The 16,898-nt window shown below is 42.7% G+C and overlaps 1 protein-coding gene across 3 annotated transcripts in view; it reads right to left on the bottom strand.

Moving 5' to 3' along the window:
• Nucleotides 1–16,309, bottom strand: part of C1GALT1C1 (C1GALT1 specific chaperone 1) — a 148,469-nt gene extending 132,160 nt beyond the window's left edge. The window contains exon 1 of one of the 3 annotated variants that reach the window (XR_011274158.1): nt 15,680–16,309. The gene's annotated coding sequence lies outside the window, so the exon portion shown is untranslated. Of the gene's footprint in view, nt 1–14,570; nt 14,608–15,679 lie in introns of those variants that run through there. The other 2 variants (XM_069612676.1, XM_069612675.1) reach the window with 2 other exon arrangements.
• Nucleotides 16,310–16,898: the final 589 nt, after the last annotated feature.

Below are 16,898 nucleotides of genomic sequence, written 5' to 3'. Positions count from 1 at the left end.
TATTTCAGGTAAGATATGTTCCGAGTACTCTGTAGGTCTGGTCTGGGTCTTAGTTGTGGAGTGTCTGTGAGGTAATTATGTTGGAAGCCAATTTATCTTCTCTTGGTATATTCCATTTTAGAACATATTGTATTTAAATGAATGGTTAGTGTGGTACATATATGGGTTACATTTCTTATGTATTACTACATATAATATGTATGTGTACTACTTTGTGAATTTTTTAAATGTTATCATGTTGTAATATAACAATTAAACAACCCCCCCCAGCCAGACTTTTTAGGTAGTGGTACTGTTGTCCGAAGATGTCCGCGGACATCAAAAAAGTTTGCGGACATCACATTCAGTAGAAGTGGTTCAGTATTTTCCATATTACATGTACATAAAGTCAAAGTTACTATTGTTAAGCTTTGCTACTAAAAACCTATGAAATTCAGTGAAAAAAACCTTGTTAAAGGGACGTTATGGTTCCTAGTAAAACCGAAAAACCCTTGAAATTCGCCAGTTATGGTAAGCTAAGCAACCATAATTCGTGCCACTACCGTGCACTGCTAAGACTAACACCCAGGACATCAAAGATGACATCACAAATGGAGAAAGCATAAACAAATGTTTTTAAATGTATGTACGCTGCCCCCAAACGAAACAATAAAAGCAAACAGTTCTTGATAAAGTGATTCTCGGGCGAGTCATGTCTGCAAGTTCACTTGGTCCCTAACCAATTTTAAAAGGCTCTGCAGCAAGCTTCCTAGTTAGGAAGTGCCAGAGAGTCTCTAAACCAAACCAAGGACAAGGCAGCTGCCTGAAACACACTCCTCGTCTTTGGGCCATCCGCCTTAAAAGGACAACACTAGCCCAGTGAAGAAGCTAGGAGGAGTGTGAAGATGGAGTCCCAAGACCACCCCCAGGTTCTGGCCAGGAAGAAGAGGTGGAAATGCTTGCTGTCATTCATCTTATGTTGCTTGAATCCCGTGTGCACCAATGATCAACAAGTACACTGAAAGATAACCCCTTAGCCACCACCTTAGCCAGCTGTACAGACCAAATACAATGCAAGTCTTACCAAGTGTGGGAGAAGAGTCAGTGATCGTGGACAGAAACACCTATATGGAGAGCCTCGACTAAGCACCAAGAAGTCATGGCACTGACGTCATTAGTGACACCACAACATAGCAGCGTTAGACATGAAGCACACATGCAGTCCGCACTGCACCACATAAACATACACTTGTATACATTAAGAACATAATAATAATAATAATTTGGCATTTATATAGCGCTACGAACCCTCAGGTATCTGAGCGCTGCTTATTATTACCCACGGTGTGTGGTGCTCATTTATCGACCTCGGAAGGATGAAAGGCTGAGTTTGGCCCCGCCGGGATTCGAACCTGCCGTTAGCAGGCTCTGCACGGGTGTCAAAGCGAGCGCTCTACTCGCTGTGCCACTTGATTAACATGCGCGTATAGTCAGAACATGAGCGTACAGTTCTATAGCTAGAGGAAAGGTACACATACATACAGTCAATGCTTTTATTATTTTGTCCTTAGCCAAATGCAGAACTGCAAGGCACAAGAGATCCTGAGCAAGCTTGCTGATGCTTAATGCCAATATTCGCGTGGACATACAGTATATAACCGGATCGGGCCACGTATAGTTAACCTATAGGGAACGTAGCGTAACATGGACAATGTAGAAACTGCATTATAAGGTTTATTTTTTATTGTGTAATTCAGTTACAAAAGAAACTTTTTTTTACACATTCTTCATAAAATTACGTTACAAATAAACATGCCAAATTTTTAAAAATACAGTACGTAGCTCTGTAAAAACATAACATCCCAAACTTATACAACTTAAACAAATGGTTCAAACAAAAATCAAATGTTCATTAGGTGTTCTAAGTAGGCATCATTAGTCTCAGCACAAACTTATTATTAGACTCATGCAAACGATACATGAATTTGTCAGGATTGAATTGGTCATAACACAGGACAACTACATCAATTTTAGGTATGTCAGCCTTTTCAATAATATTCTTTTCTAAGTCACACTTTGTAAGTTATAGTTCTATATACCTAAATCAAAGTAATGTTTTGTTTCATATTGCCACTTTTAGACAAAGGCAAAAATAAGGTGGCAAATAATGAGAAACATCAAACCATTCGAGAAGTGTCGCACTACTCCATACTGTCCAATGAAAGGCCTTGCTGCTTCTTGCACAAATTTGCCTCTATGATTACAAGGAAATCAATTAGTCGGAGTATTAGTTTTTGACTAGATCCTTCCATGCAGCATTTCCAAAGAGATTCCCTGGCAATATTTGACTTATTTGATAGGTAACACTCAAAGATTCGAATTCGAGATTCCTCAAAGAATATGCAATAAATCACCAAATGTTTCAATGTTTCATTCACTTCAATTTCTTCACAAAAACGACAACTTCCTGAACCCATGATTCCATAACTTTATACCAGTATTTAGTTCTTGAACGTGTTGGAAGTTGATTTAATCTGAACCGCATATATGTTTTCCTTGATGCTGCAGATGGAAATTGAATTAGATATTTTAGCCTTGTGCCTCATTTGCTTCGAAAGAGAATGTACTCCTCGAAAGAAGAGTAAGTCCCCATTTCATCCAGCATGTTGCACCAGTAAAATCTTTGGTATTTTTTCTTTTGACTAGGTAGCCACATGCTCATGGATTCCAGAGTTTCATTAATGGCACTTAAAATTCCCTTGAGTTTTAAAGATAGTTTGTTCAGCGATTTTATGCTCGACTCGCCTAAAGTCTTATTCAACTCTACACAAAGAGTATTTTTAGGCGGATTTACCATTTCGATGTAATTAGTTATATTTCTTCAGTTACCTTTTGCTGAAAGGGGTAACACATTTAATTCATGGCATATCATTACATTAGGGATTGTAAGTGCAATGCCTACTGCATTTTTCCAGAGTTTTCCCTATAATATATCTAGAAAGTCATCAAGCTCATAGCTACAGATATCTAATATGTATTATATTGTGGGTTCAACTTTCAGCAAATAAAATTGTATCATGGGTAACAACGAACACATGCAGTATTTGTGAAATATGATTTTCATTTGCGTTGTTAGGATTTTAAACCTTTTGATTTAAGAGGTTTTTCCACATTTTCAACAAATAGGAGTCTGAGAGTGGATAGCCTAAATAGCGGATCATGGCTGCATATTCGACATTTATTCCGTTAAGGGACCAGTTGTAGCAATAAGGTTTTCGTTTAACATCAGAGACAATTAGTATGAAAGATTTTGCACGGTTGGGTATTAAGTTATGTTCGTATGCCAATTCAGCAAATAGATCTAATTTCCTTTGCAGACCAAAAGGTTTTCTGTCAAAGAATAGCAGATCATCTGTGAATCCCATCCAATCCAATTTGAGGGAACCTAGCTTTACTGAGAAGCTCTCACCACTATACCAGTGATCGTCTAATCCCAGAAGGTGTAAATTAAATAACACTGCTGCCATATTGCACCCCTGTTTTACCACCATTTCAGTCGGAATTGGGTTAGTAAGTGCACCTTCACGATTCAAACACATTCGGTAGTTAGTGTTTTTATGTAGCAGTGCAATTAGAGAGACCAGGGTGGTAGGAATTCCTAATGCTAACATTTTAATCCAAAGGATCTCTCGAATTACGCTGTCAAATGCAACGGTTAAGTCAAGGCTAGCCATGTATACCGGACCACATTTAGCTGTCACGGTTTGAGCCTGAAGATGGCATAAGATGGTAGCATTTAAAGGATAGCCAATTCGAAACCTGACTGGTAGAGTGACAATAAACTTTGTTGGTCAATATGCTTTTGCAACTGGTGTAACAATAATAAAGAGAATATTTTCAAAGAAGCATCAGTTAACGCTATCGGGCGATAATTAGACGGAGTGTCGGGAGGGCCCTTTTTTGGGATGAGCAGAGGACCAAGAGTGAGAAATGGTGCCAGTTTGAAGATTCATATCAAATCTGATTTTTAATATATGGGCCCAAATAAATGGGTTTGATTTGTATAAACATGCAGGCAAACCATATGGTCCAGGAGCTCTGGAGTTTTTTAACTCCCCTATGACTTCGATGATATCCCGAATCGACCACATAGGTTGAATTCCTGATTGCAATTCCGGTTCTCCCCCTTTGAGCGAGATGAAACGATCAGGGAGTTGATATTTTGCTTTTATGTGCGTGACCCATACTTCTGCCGTAATTACTGATTCTGTCTGATTAACCGAGTCAGAAGTTATGGTACGCAAAATGGACCATATATGCCTAGAGTCATGTTTTAACAGATGATAATTTTTTGATTGTCTTTGTAGTGCAATTTAACTTTCATCCTTTTTAGTTAATTTCTATAAGTTTGTTTGATCTTTTTTTATTTGTTCCATTTGTTCTTCTGATTGAGGTTTATTTTTGATAAACTCCTAATGACTATGATTATTTGGGCTTTCAAAGTGGCTACATACAAGTTAAAAGTATGTGTATGATGGATATGTAACTGATCTTTCTTAGTTCCTTCAGATGCCAATTTCTGCAGGTGGAAATGAATTCTGGTAGAGTTCTCATTTTGTATATGTAACAGGCTAGTGACCCCTAAGTCTATGTTGGTAATAATCTAAGAGATTTAATAAGAGACTTACAAACTCTAGTATTCCATTTTACAGATAGATATTGGCGATCAGGTTCTATTAGAGATAGAATTGGCTCTTCAGCAAAAACGGGCAATTGGTATGTTTAAAATCAAATTAATGATCAGATTATCTCCTAAAGTCGGATTGATTATTGATACAGAATTGACATACCAGTAAAGCCCCGAAGAGTCAAAAAAGTAGTCAATTAGTGACTTACATCCTCCATTTGACCAGGTGTAATTATAAAGTTCTAGGGGGAAGATACTGGTTTGCATATCCCAATCGGGAATAAAATCATTCCACTTTTGCCCGTTTTTCTTTGATAGTTTAGAGTGCTTGTTCCCCAGTGCTCCCAATTGGGAGTTCTCATCATAACAACAACAATTCAGATCGCCACCAACAATTACTCTTGCAGTAGGATTTGCTATCACTGCCTTTTCGGTCAGATCATTCAATTCATCAAGAATGGCATCAATTGTCATATTACATTTATTCCAGTAAATACAAATCAGTAAGAGAATGATGGATGGATCCTCATCATCTATTAAAATAATTGCCAATATCGAGTCAGAGTTGCTGATCAGTTCTGTAGAACATTTACAAACAGTATTCATCAGGATGGCAAGACCGCCCGAAGTTCTTCCCAAAGGACCCCGGCGGGCTACTTGAATATAAGCAAAGTAACCCTCAATTGTAAAATTTGATTGATACATGGATTCTTGCAGGAAAATGATATCGGGCCTTTGGTACTTATTAACACTGTACCATTTCTTAAAATTATTTAATCTGCAAGAATTCCAAGAAATTATATGGAATTTAGCAAGGCTATGAATCTCTTATCGGATCGGAGAATTTGCCCGTTTGATCTTGTTGTGGATCCATCCATGACATCCCTTTTAAGGCAGACACAAAGCCCATAAATTGTTTCATTGTGTTTGCATCAATATTCGTGGAATCACTTTGGGTAATACTATTAGACGTGTTCTCAACAGTGGGCAGAATAGTTTCTAGAAACCTTATTGCATCTTCAAGGGAGGAAAATATATTAGTTGATAAACCAATGGATTCTAGATCTTCCTTGTTTTCCCATATTAATTTCAATATGAAAGGGGATATGAATTTGCAAATCATTCTGTTATTTACAGAAGCCAGTTTTATCCAGTCGATGTTGTTGGATCTTATAATGCGTAATGCTGGGATCTCCTGTAATGCAGAAAGTAGAAAGGCACGGGTCAGCCTAGCCTTTCCATGCCGATCTAAATCACTTTCCCATCCCATCACGATGGCAGTTTTTAAAACATTAAAGTTATCAGATACAGTAGGACAAGGCGGCGCAGATGTCGATGCGCCGTCATTCAATTTTGACGGGATCATGTGACCCTGTTCATGTTTTAGTCCGTGAGGAGACCGACTATCAGGTCCCAGCTCAAAAACTTTCATTTTCACTTCATCGATGATGGCTTTTGGGACAGTAAAGGCAACTTGCTGATCATTTCCCTTAATATTTGTGCAATTGCTTTTGTCTTGTGTCTTTTGATTAATGCCTTTACCAATTATCACTTTTCCATTTTTTTTTATGCCCAACATCGGATAGAAGTTTGAAAGTACAGATTGTGTTTGAATGGGAGAATGTTTTTCATTGGGGGATACCATATATGCGATTTCTTTTTCTTCGGCTGGTCTGGCAGCCCCTTTCTTGGATTTTGGGTTTGATTTTATTCCACCCTTGTCCATTTTTATTGGGTTAGTGTCAGACGTTCCTTTAGTACCTTGTAAGATTTTCAATTCAGGTAAGATTTTCAATTCAGGTGGAACCTTTTTCAATTGTTGAGCCGATTGGTTTAGTTCTGGAAGATTTAACAATACTTTTGATTCTTCATTTAGCTGATTTAAATCGATAATTACATATGTCCTTCATATGGGTGTTGTGTTTGTCGATTTTATTGAGTGCTTGATTATTTTGTGTTTTCTCTGCTTTTCCCTTCATTCTTTTATCAAATTTTTTTCGCTTTTCTGCTCTTGCCATGGCTCTTTTTTTGTTTCCTTGTTTGCGGAATCAGGGATGGCTCAGCTATATGGATTTTATGTGACAACAATTCTTCAGATTCCTTCAGCTCAATGCCCTCCTCAGTTAGATCAATAAGATCGGTGAGCGCTGAAGGACTATCCAATTGAGCTTTTTCCTTTTCATGACTAAGAGCAGTAGCTTCCATTTTGATTATATTTGGGTGAGTAGCAAGTCTAAAAGCCATCTCATTGACAAGCAAGGTCAGTTCTGCAATTTTTGTGGCATTCACATCCACTATATTCACTGAGGGTGGCGCTACGCCCAACTCTGGAACAAATTTGGGCTTAAAACCCTCTAACACTGCCTCGGCAAAGGACTTTGTCTGGGTGGCAATGTTATAAGTTATTGGGATCACATCATGCTTGTGAGTCAGTGCAGAAATCGCGTCACAAGTAAAAAGCAATCCCTCCATTCTGCATAATTTACCTATTCATTCAGTCATTTGTAATTGTAGAATTTTAATTTCTCCATGGGTTTGTTCATGGCCCTTGTAAAGTGAGTTTAGAATCCGAGTAAGTACTGGAAAGGATTCAGGGCTATCTTGCTGGTCATCTAGTCTATTTTGCAGCTCATCTGGTCTACGAGTTGAACGTGAGCCAGAATCATGGCTCATTGACTCATTGTTTTGATATTGTGGATCAGTGAAGCAATCAGGACTATGAGAAGTTTGGGTACACTGACCAATTGATTTTTCTGAGATTGGGGAGCTATTGATCTGCTTATTTAAAGCAGTCATGTGGATATTCTGGGAGAGAAAATACTCCTGATCTCATGAACCTCTTTGTGGACATTGAAATGGGAAGGCACTGTGTATGAATAATTGGGAGGGTTGTTAAATAAAAAGACGTTATCAATCCCATATTTGCTTTTATTTACGGAGGTAGAAGGTTCATGCGAGAGTCTTATGTGCTTACCCAATTCAGATTCTATTGTGGGAGCTAACATTGAGAGGTCAGCATAAGGATTGCCAAATTGTTCCATTCCCATTTTTTTCCTGATTTCATCTCTATCGAGGCTTCTGTCAGGGTTTGTATCCTCATTGCTCCATCTTCTAGGAGAGAATTTGTTTGATTCTTTTATAGAAAGAGGCCCCAACGCCTTAGTGTATGTTGATGGATTTTTACGAGAGTCCGTAGGTTCACTCTCAAATGGGATAGGTAACTTCTGTGCGAGACTGCTTAGAGTGGTCTCGAACCTCTAGCTGAGTTTTAGCGTCTTTTTTGAGGACATTAGATTTAGTTCCATTAATTTCAACAGCCTTTTCAAGAGGTTTTAAGGAGATTGTTTCTTTATCAGACTGCGGGGAACAGGGGCAATTCTCCACCTCTGACTCAATTTTCACCGAGTCAGCTTTTCCCTTTGGACCCATATCAATGTCCAGTTGCATTGCCTCCTCTTTTTTACTGGGGGCTGCACCAGCTGCCATTTCGGGGGTGGTTAAGTCATTTTCAATATTGTCGCCAATTACCTCTTCAGGAATAGAGGGGTTATCTACCAAAACAGATGTAGGGGAAACCCCGAGACAATCAGCAACGGAGCATTTTTGTTTGCTCATAGTCCATTTTTTTCTGCTAGGTAAACCATTAACCATTGTCACAGAAATTCGATTTTTACTCTCAAAAAGTACTTCAATTAGTTAGGTCTTGTGTCAAATAACAAACAAGTCTTCAAAAGATTGCAATTTAACTCCTATTAGGAGGCTAACAAATACGTACTATCATAAGGCAGAGTTTGAGTAATAAAATTGTTGGTATGTTCACACACACCCACACCCTAGCAGCCTAACAGCCCAACAGCCCACTTTGAATGCACTTCGGATGCGCGCGCGCGATGCGCGGCCACAAATGCTATTATAGGAAGTGATGCAGTGGGGGCGGGCGAAAAGGCAGGAGAGCAGGGAGGCGGGCGGGGGCAGTGCCAATGGTAACTAGAGGGGGGGTAAGCAGAAAACACACAGGTGAGTAACTGATGAGAAGTGCTTAGATTGCACAACAAGCCGGGGTGAAGCCGCGCCAACTAAAAGAGACAGCAACTTAGTCCAAACTGCTATTTACTTGTTGCAAAGTCCAACTGAGGTCACACCTCCATATGCCATGTTGCAGCGATAAGGCGTGCTTCCTCTTGCTGACGGCAAGGTCGCAGCAGGATCACTGCAGACAAGTCCTTCGGCCCAACAGCCCACTTTGAACACACTTCGGATATAAGGTTTAGGAAAATTACAGCAGGCCTCAAGACACTGAGCAGGAGACGAACAGAGCGGGCTAAGGCTGCACAGAGAGCAAGACGCGCGAGACAGGCCCATCGCCAAGGTCAGAGATATGAAGACACATTCCTTCCCCAGACGACAAAGGGATCAGCTGCAGTAAGACAGAATAAATCCTCATAATTAAGAGCTGCAGAGCTCAAATTCGTGGTCTTTAAACATGTGATGCAGCCAAGCAAGAGAAGGACTTTCAGTCACGGTGAGAAAGAAGAGCCAGTAGCTGCAAACCAGACACAGATTGCACCAAGTGTTGCTACCATGAGGAGTATATTCTCATAAGGCAAGGTGGTGTACACAAGTTACAAAACAGACACATTCTCGTTCACATCACTTTGAAGAGGTACACAGTGAGCTGAGAATTCAATCGAGTCCCAGGCCTGGTGGCAGCTGCTCTAACCAATCACAGTTTAGTATTCCTGGGGTTGATTGCAAGGGGTATGAACCATGGCAAGCCCACTACTCTGCAACAAAGTATTAGAATAGTTTTTGTGGATGGGACAGGCCAGCCACCTGACATGTACGATCCAGTAGAATAACATTTATAGGTTATAGCACTCTCAATACCCAATCCCGCGGCCTGATTAGAGATGGGCCCAGACACGTGGAATTCAAACAAAACTGGCCTGCGTGCCATGAAATGGGGCGAGGTACCGGAATCTTTCTGTGTTCTTGTATTGATCCCTGTTGATTTTATTTGCAATAAACAGCAGTTTGTACTTGCCTTCTGACTGAGTCATCCGTTTATTCTGGGGAGAGAGTTAGGCCCTCTGAGTCCATGGATCCCCAGCATCGCACTGGCATACCTGGGAGTCCTCCCTAACAAGTGCATCGACTGACGTCTTCCGTAAAGGACATTTTCGTGCTGCAACCAACTGCACCGTTGACTGTTGTTACACCGCAGATGCTAACGCCATCTGAGACGCCTTGACCAGTGCTTCAGCGACGCAAATTAGCAATGAAACAAATTACGGACTCTGAATCGCCGTGTAGGTCAGCCTGCAGTCGTTCGTCCAGACTTGCTTGTCGAATTGCCTGTCGTACGCACAGCTGTCTGCTGTCTTGAACTCCTCCGCAGAAGCTGCAAGGAGCCCGGAAACGACTCGACCCTGTCGAGAAACAAGAACATCTACAGCACAAGGCACATTGTCGTTCTGTCCCCCTGGTCTTTCTCCGAAGGCCCCTTGTGACATTATACAACCGCTTGCTCCCTTTTTATTGAATGCAAGTAAGTATCCTTAAACTATTGTGATTAATTACTATACCGACTATCCTCTTGTCAGTATCCAGAGTGCATACCTTTTCCTTCTTTGAAGCGGTCTGTCCTCTACATTACCTTACAGGGTGGGTTCTATTTTGTCGTGTGCTAGAACTGTTTGTTGTGATGGTAAAGTCAATATTTTAATAGATCCTTGACTGGACAGTCCCTTTTATCATTGGGTAAAAATTATACATTCACTGTGATGCAACTAACCAACGATCCACGCATGACCTTGCGGAGATAAGCCTGCTGTTACGTCCACATTACTAAAATTGGACAAAGAGGTTTATAATTTACATGTGTTTCAAATCTGTTCGGATACCTTCTTGTGTACTAGAGGTGTGAGGCTGATTGATGGTTTAGAAACCGATATTCCTCCCTGGAACACTGTTGCTCCAGAACTTGATTTATCACACGTTTAGAGCCATGGCCTACAAAAGAAAACAGCATTCATTTACCCTGGCTCAAAGTTTCCCTCCAAATCCCAGCAGTAAACATGCATCCTTTCTGGAAACAGGCTGCGGACATCTGCAGTACATGGACACCACTGCTAACTGCCAAGTCAGAACCTCATGTTCAGTGAATCAAGAACTCTACAGCAATCTACACCGACATGAAACATGAATTTGGTGAAAAACACCATTTGCATTAAAGGCCTTCGATCGGGAAGGCTCTGGACATCAACCTACGGCCAATTCACAGTCTAACTGCCTTCAAAAAGCAAACAAAATGTTTACTTTTCAAAGAGTCCTTCCTAACCTATCAACCGCTAACAGCAGGCCACCATGCCGCATACAAGGGATCGGACCCAGTGTAGGAAATGGAAAAAATGTATTGGGGGGGAAATGTCACCTCTCTGGAGGGGCAGGACTGTGGGAAGGAGAGGGCGTGGGCCGCGGCCAGGTTGCTCAACACAGTATCCCTTCATAGAACCCAATCCTAGCGATTTGCATAAAAGCAAAGAGCATAATGGGAACATCATAATGTCCACAATTTTAAATGTTAAATATGTCTTATAGTAATTCACTAAGAAGCCCTTTTAAGTGAATAATTGACTCTTATGTTTCGATTGTTCACAATGTTCACCCTAACAAAGATGTTTGTAAATTGCATGACATATACACTAGTTTGAACAGCTGCAACACTTCATGTGAGGTTTTGACAGTTTCTGCCTGGAGTTCTGACCCTTCTGTAAGCTCAGTTGAAAAACATGTTACTCTTGTGTACAATGTAACAAGCAGACTGCTTTCAGAAGATTAAGCCATCTGCTCGTTGAGGCAGCAGGAGCTGGATGCGATAAGTGCTGGCCCCTTGGTCTGGGAGACGGTACGTCACTCTGGCAAGATATTTTTTGCCAGAGCGCCGCTCCGTCTTGTTCCGGCTCATTCGCTGCACTGTTCGGACCTCAATACTTCAACATGTCTTCCATCTACTTTCAATGGTGGGCGCAGCTTTTGGGTGCCCCTGCTAATCCATCTACATGTCTGAGCTCTGTGATGTGGCTACAAGTTGACAGGCTGGTGTTTTACAAGCCACCAAAACAGATTCTCAATAAAGCCTTGGACTCAAATATTGGACACCACTCATCCACAACACCTGCGTGATAAACTTTAAAGGAGCATGGCATGCATCATCACTAAGGCTACGTACTGGCCCAGTGTCTGGATGCACAGGAGTGTGTGCATTGACAAGGCGCATACAGGTCAAATGCTGCATGCCATGGAAGACATTTTCATCCAGTCCTGCTTTATTCCATTGCATTCTGTGACTTGTAGTTCTGGATTTATGACAGGAAGAAAAAGGAACAGAAGAAAAAACCAAGACTGGATGAGCATTTCCTGTCTGACCTGGGATATGTTAGCATCTATGCAAGGTGTGTGGTCTACGTAAATGTTTATTTACAATTATATCATAGAAAGATACATAACAAAGATTATTTGGTATCTGATTTAGGAGTTTGAAGCCCACCAATGACTGCACAGCACAAAATGACCAAGGCTGAAGTGATCACCTAAGTTTGCAAATAAAATACTGTTGCCCTAATTAAGGTCTGAAAAATATATATATATTGCACCACAGGAGTGTGGTGAAACGCGCCAGTCAGCCTCTCTGGCATGTACGAATTTGGGAAGCTTTTTAAACTGCATTTCTAATAAAGCTTTCACCTTCTACGACTTCGTTGGGCGGTTTATGAGTTGGTGTGTCGATTGGATCCACTTTGAGGGGAGTGCAGCTCTAAAGAATGGAGGCTTTGCCGCCTTTTTGACTTGATATAAATATAAGTCTGAGTCTGTGTATGGTTCACATAAAACCTTACACCCGCATCAGAAAAAATCTTACAAATCATCAAAAGCCACTCTTGTTTAGAGATAAATCACTTTCATTCCAATTAATTCCTTAATATTAAATCTCACACAGATAAAACATGCAAGACCATACAATGACGCAAAAAAAATTACACTTTCATTGTTTCTGCTAAGTTTGCTATTTATTTTATTGGTCATTTATATATCGCCTATATACAGAGAACAGTATTTCAAAGCGCTTCAAGGCAGGGGAAGGAACAGGTGTAAATGCAATAATGTTCTTAATGGGCTTTGAGTCATTCAGAATGGGCAAGTGCTATAAGTGTTAAAGATGGCATGCACACAGAACAATAGGAGACTATTTTACAAAATATAGAACAGAACTAACGTACTCGGCCTGACAGCATTTCAGATAGTGCAAGTGCTGTGACATGGATGAAGGAGAGAAGGGGCGGGAGAGAGTGGGGGGGAAGTGACAGACAAGATGACGAGATAGAGAAGTTCAGGCAGGCAAACGGTAGGCAAGGGATGCAAGATGTAAAAACACACCTAATTTCGAAATTGCCAGTAAAGCACTAGAAAACAGCACAGTATGGAGGATGCATAGTTGGTAGGCAAACCAGTCAGACCCAGTTTGTCGATTACGCTGGGGCAGGGGCAAGAATCAAGAATCATCAGCAGCCAAGCATAGGGTCGTAGTCCATTTCAGGTGCTTACCAGTGCAGTATAGAAGCAGCCTTTCATGGTCCGGGGTAAAAAATGCAGCCGGGTGCAAAGGAGGGAGAAGAGGGCTCAGACAGGAGCCTTAGGGGAGGACCTTGGTGAGGTGGCCGGCTTTCGCCTGCCGGCTCCCCTGATTAGCCCTAAAGGTGCTGGCTGGGCCAATCGATTCAGTGGCTGGGAGGCAAAGGCAGGCACTCCATTGCTTACTGTAGCAGAGTCCATGATGAAGTAGTTGAGGTTGAATTTTACAATACAATAAGCTTTTCCAGGAGAAACAGTCATAATTTACCCAAATCAGCAGTGTGGCCCTGCCACAAGAGTAATAAAGCTGATCAGGCAAAATTCGATTTTTGCAGAGCGCCACAAAAGCAAGACTGAGACGCTTGCTGGAAGCGTTGTATGCTGGGACTCACTCGGCAGACATCAGAAACTCCGAATTTCTAATAAATCTCAAGAAGCGTTTACATCTCAAGGAACTTGTAGCCACACACTCAACAGCCATCCTACTTGGCGTTAGCCATGTTCCATCTCTTTCCAACATGTCAAGTCTAGGACCAGGCACCTTGAAAACGCCCAATCGGTTAAATCTATATATCAAGACCGTGAACTAAACCAATCAGGAGAGCAGAACATAACAACATAAAATGGATAGAAAAATAGGTTTTCTCCCAAGCAGGCTCCCTCCCCCTTTACTAGCCTGGCGGGGTCTGCACCCTTACTTAGCCCGATCCAGCCCCATCCTCGCACTTAGCATGTACCCCCATTCTCTTCCCATACGGCCTACTGGGACTGTTTTTTGTTAGTCTTCATCCCTGTTCTCCCGCCCCCAGTTTGTCTTGTGGCGCCTTGAAACATCATTTACTATAAAGGCGCATTATAAATACCAAATAAATAAATAAAATGACATAATGATACTACATATAAATCTAGACTTTTTTATGGAAACAGGGAGGGCTGTGTATTGTCCCATTTTGCAGAGGCAACAGACTCCTCTCCAGTCTCCCAGCATGTCACCCTCAGCCTCCCTGTTCAACAGCCAAAAGAACGGGCACAGATCGCCACACCACCCCCCCCCCAAAAGAACGGGCACAGATCGCCACGCCACAAATGGCGTCGCTAGTAGTAAAGTAGCTCTTGCTAACTTTTACCAATGACCGTGCGAAACATCTAATTGTGCAAGTAAGTCCTCCTCTATGTACAGTGCTACAGAACCTGCAGCGAGTAACTAAATCAATCTCGATCTGGAACACTGCCACAATAAGAAGCGTCCACCTGCTGCTGCCGCCGCCAGTACCTGCTGTTCTCAGTTCCTCTGCGCTCCAGTAATGCGGGTTTTTCCGGGTTGTGAACCCGAATCCTGCTCCTGCCCCAGTGCGCCCATCCCTCCCGGAACTAACGCCTACAACAGCTGTGCACTCAAAACTCTCACTTGTTTGCTGGAAGGCAGCAAACACACCTGCACGGCCTTTTCTTTTCCAGTTATACATAATCAGAAACTTGACAGCTTGGAACAGGGATCGGCCTGTGGCTTAAAAATGTCTCGTGCACGGCTCCAATGAAAAAGTGGCCCACAGTTGCAAATGGCAATTCACTCCTTTAAAGACTGAGTAGTTTGACGTTGATAAAATGTGATGCAAATTGCGTAATTTAAAGAATATGTATTCAGCAACAATGGTCAAAACGTCTAGCCACATAGTGAATGAAGTAACACATCAAACAGGCTCAGACTGGCCAAAAAAGTGGCCCACTGTGGCCCAAAAAGGTCGCACACACTACTACTAGCGTTCTGCGTTTTTTTTGGTTAGGGTACTGCCCTATTGCCCTTTAGGCCAGTCCAAGCCTGGCGTGGAATCGGGGGAGCAGCAAGAGGCTTATGTGTCCATCCGAGCAATGCAGAGGGCATCAGCTCCACTCTAAGAGAACGGAAGAGATTGGCACATGGTGGTGGGGCGCCGAAGGAGGGTGAGGGGAAATGGAAATCTGATGAATGGATGGGGGCAGGTCCACTGAAGCAAGGCAGTAGAGGGGTGGCATGAAAGGGGGCGAGTGGACGATCTCCTGAAGGAGTGCAGGCGGAGATCCTGCTAGGGGTGAGAAGGGTGGGGAGATCCAGGCTAGGAGGGATGGGGGCTGTCTGCTGAAGAAGGGCATGGGATAACTTGGAGACGTTTATAATTACAGGCTCCCACTGTAAATCACAAGGAACCACGCAAAAAGCAAACAAAAATGCCTCTAGCAGGGTTCAAGCAGACACTGCAGCTCCACGGAGGAGACTAGCTTTGCCAGGGTCACGTGCTGTCATTTAGGGCTAAGCATGGCGGTTTGCGTGCATGTTTTGCTATGCTACACCCCTCGGAAAGCCTGTTATGCTAGCGAGGAGACGTGCAGAAAGCATCCCCGTACCTGCGTTATAGCCGGGCTGTAGGTCTCTGGCGCTCGGCGTCTCGCCCTGAGAACGTGGGTATGGCCGAGGTCCGCCGCTCCTGCCGCACTGGGCTACTGGGGGTCTCCACCAGCGCTGACTCAAGCGGCCTCAGCCGGAGCTGAGCGTCAGGTGATCGGAAATGTTGTTGTTGCTGCTGCTGGTGTGCACACACCACGTACCCGCGCGCAGCCTACCCCGGCCGCCTTCTCTCCACTTCCTGAGTGTGCACGAACGGCAGCCCTGCCCCATCCTCCTGCTCCTCCTCCTCCTGGCCCGCCTCGGCATACGTGTCGTGCGGGCAGTGGGCTCCGCGGTGCATGTCCGTCCGCCTGCTATCACCACCACGGGCCCTGCATGGCCCAGCGACGGCGCTCCTGCCAGGCCCGCGTCTCCCATCCTTGAGCCCTGGAGGCCGCCCCCTCTGGGAACTGGCTCACAGAGGAGGCCCTGTTAGTGTTACACAGGCGTGTAACATTGTGTGTCACCATCCTCGATTTTCTTGTTGTTGCTTGTGAAGATCTTCGTTTGAAGCGCAGGCATGAACCCCGCTTCTGTTACTGTGTCGATGCCAATCTGTAACGTTTATAACCAGGGTCACCTAACGTTTACATGCGGTGGCAAGCACTGGCAGCTTCTGCTTAGTAAGTACACTGACTGACTATTTGAAGGGACACAGTGGCAAGCATACTGGACACTTTACTACAGGCTTGTCTCTCCAAATGGGTTCAATTTGAGTACAGCCAAGAACCTGCCCCCCTGCTTCACTACCATGGATCAATTTGGCTGGAGATTTTTGACTTCCCTCCCTTTTTATTTTTATAATTCCCCACCCCCACATTCCTTGTCATTTGCATTTATGCGTGCAATTATCATCCAGTTCTATTGAGAATGTGCAGCCATAGACTTCAAGGTTCTTGAACTTTATGGCCAAAGGCATCATTATTTCATATACATTCCCAAACAGAACATTTACTGTAATCGTTGTAGGTTGCCATCTTTGTGGCGAATTTCTGAAAGGGTTTCTACCCCTTCACGGGAACAACAATGTCACTTATATTGATCTTGTTTAATTTTTTTAAAACTGTGTTTGGTTAAAGGAATTCAACCTTTACACCATGACCATTTAAAAAAAACATTTAAACATTAGTTTGAAACGATTATAGACACTAAAATTACAATCAGTAAAAGTAAAATCCC

Source organism: Ambystoma mexicanum, chromosome 5p, assembly GCF_040938575.1.
Source record: "Ambystoma mexicanum isolate Mex_15411 chromosome 5p, UKY_AmexF1_1, whole genome shotgun sequence".
NCBI lineage: Eukaryota > Metazoa > Chordata > Amphibia > Caudata > Ambystomatidae > Ambystoma > Ambystoma mexicanum.
The sequence above is the reverse complement of the archived record's forward strand: the minus strand, read 5'-3'. Positions and strand labels throughout refer to the sequence as shown.